We start from the raw sequence: 6,000 nt of genomic DNA, 5'->3' as shown, positions 1-6,000 counted from the left end.
ATATATATATATATATATATATATATATATATATATATACCACTTCCCTTAATATATATATATATATATATATATATATATATATATATATATATATATATATATATATATATATATATATATATATATATATATATATATATATATATATATATATGTATATATATATATATATATATATATATATATATATATATATATATATATATATATATATATATATATATATTATGTGCATGTATGTATGTATGTGCATGTGTACTGACATAGAGCTCGTCCTCTCTCTCTCTCTCTCTCTCTGAATCACACACGCTCGAACCACATAACTCAAACAGCCACACCACATAATTCCCTTAACAAGATTCGAGACACATCCCAAAATGAATCTCCGGATACATCTGACCTCTCCTGACCTTTAAGAGACATGTGGGGCGTAAATGACATCTTCCCAGTGACCAGACACGTTATCATATTTTGATACAAGTAGAAATCCCTTCGGGAGTTCTTCTGACGCGTCGGAACACGTCTGGGGGAAAAGGGAAGCAGGTCCCTTTGAAACAAGTAGTCTCTGAAGCTTCTTATCTTATTCCATCTTATTTCATCTTATTTTCGTTCTCCTTTTGATGTTTTTCGTCCGACTGATTACGTATTCTCCTGTCTTCTTTCGTTTCTTGATGTCTTCTCCCACTATTTTTCAAAGCCTTTGAGGAAATAATGGCGTCGCTTGTTTTTTTTTTTTTTTATTTCCTTCTCCTTATTTTTTCCTCTTTTCCTCTGTTCCCTCCTGGAATGGGACACTCCAGCTTTGTTTTCCTGACTTACATTTGTCCCTTTTTCCTCCTCTCCCTAAAGGAAACCCTGGCTTTCCTATTAACTCCCCCATTTCTTTTCCTGTACCTTTTATGTCCTAGTCTTTCAGTTCCCCCTTCTCTCTCTCTCTCTCTCTCTCTCTCTCTCTCTCTCTCTCTCTCTCTCTCTCTTTCGTGTCCCTTGTCTCTCAGCTCCCCTTCTGTCTGTCTGTCTGTGTCTCTCTCTCTCTCTCTCTCTCTCTCATACATCCCTTGTCTTCCAGACCTCTGTCTCTTTCTCACTCTCCTCTCTCAGAAAAAACACGAGGTTCAAAGTAATTCCACCATTATGGAGCAGGAGTCCATCCTGTCATTTTGGAGAAGATCCTCCTTGAATTTTAAAATGGCTGAATCGGGTCTTGAAAGGTGTAAGGAATAGGTGTGAGGAAACATTTTTATTTATATAAGGTTTTCTTTGAGTACTGCTCCTTCCCCCCCTCACAGAGAGAGAGAGAGAGAGAGAGAGAGAGAGAGAGAGAGAGAGAGAGAGAGAGAAACGAAATGAGGAAAATACTACTGAGCTGTGTATCTTTTTTTCCATCATATGTAATATATATATGTGTCTCACTTTCCACTCATTTATTAAAAGGAAAGGAGAAACGACTCTGAGAGACTCTGGGAAAGATTATTATTATCATCATCGATTAAATTCGTTTCTCCTCTTGTCAAAGACGGGTAAAAATCGTTCCAAAAAGATGCGAGGAGATAATTGCGAGTTAACTCATTTTTGACCTCATATAAGGGAAAGGAAAGACTGAATATGTGTGAGAAAAGATTATTGAAATTTGTACTCCTGTTGTTCTCATATTCGAGGAGCGAGAAATGACTGAGAAATGACTCTAACGGATGTGAGGAAATGAGTATTATGAGGTGTGGGTTTCCCCTCATATGAAAGGGAATGAAAAGATCTCAGAGTAGAGAGAGAGAGAGAGAGAGAGAGAGAGAGAGAGAGAGAGAGAGAGAGAGAAAACTTGAGAGTCTTGTCCCCACATAAATAACAGGAAATAATGGCTTCCTGGATCAGTAAGGAGAAGAGAGAGAGAGACTTCCTGTATTAGTAAGGAGGAGGAGAGAGAGAGAGAGAGAGAGAGAGAGAGAATAAAAGCGTGATGATAAATGTATTGTAAACGTCAATTATATACTGGTTTTAAATTCTGCCATATCATAACATATCAGTGGGACTGACAACCTAGTGCTCTTATCTACGATGGATGATTGTAAGGGTAAGGAAAACGGAAGAAGGAAAAGAATTCCATAACCTTGAAGTACGGGGATAAGTGTCACCAAAACATAGTTCACGAAAATGAAGTAGCCTAATTGCGAAGACTTGAAACGGGAGCTAATAATAATAATAATAATAATAATAATAATAATAATAATAATAATAATAATAATAATAATCATCATCATCATAATAATAACGATAATGATGATTATTTTCTTTTGACAATTTTGAAGTCACTTCAGAAAAATTATTTTCTGTTTTTAAAGCTTCAATCATGTTATTAACATATGTCTGAATTCGTATAGTGTTCTAAAATTTCCTAGCTGATAGTGTATGTAAATTTATATGAATCCTGCAGATACATTTAATGTTCGCATCGACTTGCAGATATAACGCTCACTATAAAAACAAATCACAAATTTTAACAAGTAAAAAATGTGCCGAAGAAACTTCGGCGCAATCGAGTTTTCTGTAATCAAGGCCACCGAAAATAGACCTATCTTTCGGTGGTCTCGGTATAATGCTGTATGAGCCGCGGCCCATGAAACTTTAACCACAGCACGGTGGTGGCCTATCCTATATCGTTGCCAGAAGCACAGCTATGGCTAACTTTAACCTTAAATAAAATAAAAACTATTGAGGCTAGAGGACTGCAATTTGGTATGTTTGATGATTGGAGGGTGGATGATCAACATACCAATTTGCAGCCCTCTAGCCTGAGTAGTTTTTAAGATCTGACGGCAGACACAAAAAAAGTGCGGACAGAATAAAGTACGGACGGACAGAAAAAGCCAGCACAATAGTTTCCTTTTACAGAAAGCTAAAACTGCAAAAACTAATCTCTAAATCCAAAATTACATGATTCAATTCTGCATCAGCTTGAAAGCGCTGCACTGAATTCAACATTTCAATACAAATGTCAGTTGCAGAGAGTTCGGTGAATCAGTACAAATGTCAATTACATCAATAAGTTAAACGATCAAAGAACAGCTTCCGGCTAAAACGCAGCTTCCTGTTACTCGCGAGATCCCTGAAACGAATCATAACGAGGTTCCAATTACCCGTGAAATGTAATGGACTGTAAAAACCCAAAATAGAATTATGCTCCCATGCTCATCAGAGATTTTAGATGTCGATAGAGAATGTAAAGGCGCAGTATCGATCCGTGTATATCAATGTATGCGTATTATACGTGTACATTAATAAGTGTCGTACTGTTTGGAGCCAGGAGCTTATTTTTATCTATATGTTAATCAGCTTGTTAATTTATATTTCCTTTTCTAATAATTGATTTCTTCTCTCTGCATTTCTAATGAACACCATATTCTCTGGAAGCTTTAATTTCAAGTCAATGGCCCCTTTCGTGGGCTTGTTCCATATGAATAGGGCTCAAGTTCTGAATAATAATAATAATAATAATAATAATAATAATAATAATAATAATAATAATAATAATAATACTGGCGACCCATGTGAATATCGAATTGTACTGACGTAAACACTGAATTGTAGCTGGTAGATGGACGACTGTGGTGGGGGCATCCAGGTTAATAAGGGGCTGGTCCATTTATTCCAAAAGACTTGCTAAGAAGGTTTTGATGCCACCCAATCTTGGAAAAGCGTAAGGTGTTTATATATATATATGTCTATATATATATTGCATATGTGTATATATAAACATTTATTAGTTATTTCATCAAATGGAAAATGCTAAAATTATTCCAAGAACCTCAAATCCATAAAAATACCTCTTCAACTGAAAAAATAAAAAGCCAGTTAAGGACTTTGCAAAACAATTCTGACTAAATGACGATATTTCTGACATCAAAACATAACACCTTCACCATCATCATCATCAGTCAGATGGCCTCACGATACAACAATTATAATATCTAACAATGATACGTGCACATACACACCCATAGAAACTTATCAGCGAGCTCCTCCAAATCCCCTCTTAGCCTACCCATTCAAATGCAGATGATTGTACTCTTCACAAATCATCTTCATGTCATCATTATCATAAGCCCTTTCTGGAACCCCGTTCTTAATCAGATTTGATCTTCAGTGGTGCCTTTTAAGCCGATCTGGATGGGATCTCTGATCTTATAGATGGAAAGAGCACTCTGAGATAGTCCTTAATAGACCAGTCCCCCCAGAAGGGGATATACCACCAGCTCAGGAAGATTTAAATATTGATGAAGGTGAGATCAGGTTAGAAGTAGTAGTTAAGGCAATAAAACAGTTAAAGAATTATAAGGCACCAGGAGAGGATGGTTTATTCCCGGAAATGTTTCAAGTGGAGGAGGCTATTTTAGTATTTGTCTTGAAGATATTATTCAACGAGATATGGGTGACGGGGGTAATATCATTAGGTTGGAAGAATGGTATGATCATTAAACTTCCAAAGAAAGGAGATCTGAGTAGGTGAGGCAATTGGAAGGGAACCACTTTGTCACCTGTAGCCTTGAAAATTTTCATTAAAGTATTATTGAATAGGCTGATGAAACTGGGTTGGTTTTAATGTTTTCAAGGTCAAATTTCATCTTTGCCTTCTATCTACATAATAAAGTTTGAGATCTAAGGAATGGTTTCCTCCGATCCATCAGTATTCTGGGCTTAGAAAGATGAGTGGTCTCCGGGGATTTGTGCGCGTCTCATAAGAGCAGGTCTTTCATTTATTCTCATTTACAGAAAAACTGTAGTTCTTAATGATAGAGAAGTTGAATAAATGGGTATTCTCGGATGGTACAACCAAGCTTTTTAGTTTTCTGTAAAAGAAAACTATTGTGCCGGCTTTGTCTGTCCGTCCGCACTTTTTCTGTCAGCCTTCAGATCTTAAAAACTACTGAGGCTAGAAGGCTGAAAATTGGTATGTTGATCATCCACCCTCTAGTCATCAAACATAGCAAATTGCAGCCCTCTAGCCTCAATACGTTTTATTTTATATAAGGTTCAAGTCAGCCATAATCGTGCGTCTGGCAAAGATATAGGCCAGGCCACCACCGGCCCTTGGTTAAAGTTTCATGGGCCGCGGCTCATACAGCATTGTACCGAGACCACCGAAAGACAGATCTGTTTTCTGTGGCCTTGATTATACGATGTAGCGGCTGTACAGAAAACTCGATTTCGCCGAAGAAACCTCTGCTGATTTTTTACTTGTTTTTCTTACTTGGATTCATTTTAATTACGTCAAAAGATTGCCAGCCACCAGTAACGAACTCTGGGTTGCGTTCTCTTCGTTCCAAATTGGGGAATTCTCTGCCTTTCTCTGTATAGTCCTTCCCGAATGATTTGACCAGCTCCTTTTCATACGGACGATCATACGGATAACTCAGAAATGAAGTACACTTAAATACTATTCTTCTGTGGACTGTAGCAGTTGTCTTTGGCAACCATAGCAATTTCGTCTTTTCACCGATATCTATCTATCTCTACCTATCTATCTATTATATATATATATAATAGATAGATAGATAGAGATATATATAGATATATATACTGTGACAACTGATGAAAGATCACAAGCAATTATATATATATATATATATATATATATATATATATATATATATATATATATATATATATATATATATATATATATTGTGACATAACTGATGAAATATTACAAGCAATTATATACTACATTATATAATATATCTACACATATACGTATACATAATGTATGTGCAAATACCTTTCCACAACCGTCAATCTTTCCCCACCAAGAGTCCTAAAAAAAAAAAAAAACCCAAAACCCAAGCAGAATCGCGCACCCTTCGAACTCCCAAGCAGAACCTCGCAATCACGAAACTGACTCACCCGAGAACCAAAACAAAGAACCTGTAGAGAGTAAATTGTTTGCGTAATGCAGACCATATCAATTATAACTTCATCGAACAGAGCGTGGCAAATGTTATTATT

General features: G+C 36.2%; 1 protein-coding gene across 1 annotated transcript in view; it reads right to left on the bottom strand.

Moving 5' to 3' along the window:
• The window catches only part of LOC136827007 (uncharacterized), a 341,112-nt gene that overhangs the window by 87,581 nt on the left and 247,531 nt on the right, over positions 1 to 6,000 (bottom strand).

Source organism: Macrobrachium rosenbergii, chromosome 41 (assembly GCF_040412425.1).
Source record: "Macrobrachium rosenbergii isolate ZJJX-2024 chromosome 41, ASM4041242v1, whole genome shotgun sequence".
NCBI classification, from domain to species: Eukaryota; Metazoa; Arthropoda; class Malacostraca; order Decapoda; family Palaemonidae; genus Macrobrachium; species Macrobrachium rosenbergii.
This window is presented reverse-complemented; position numbering and strand designations above follow the sequence as displayed.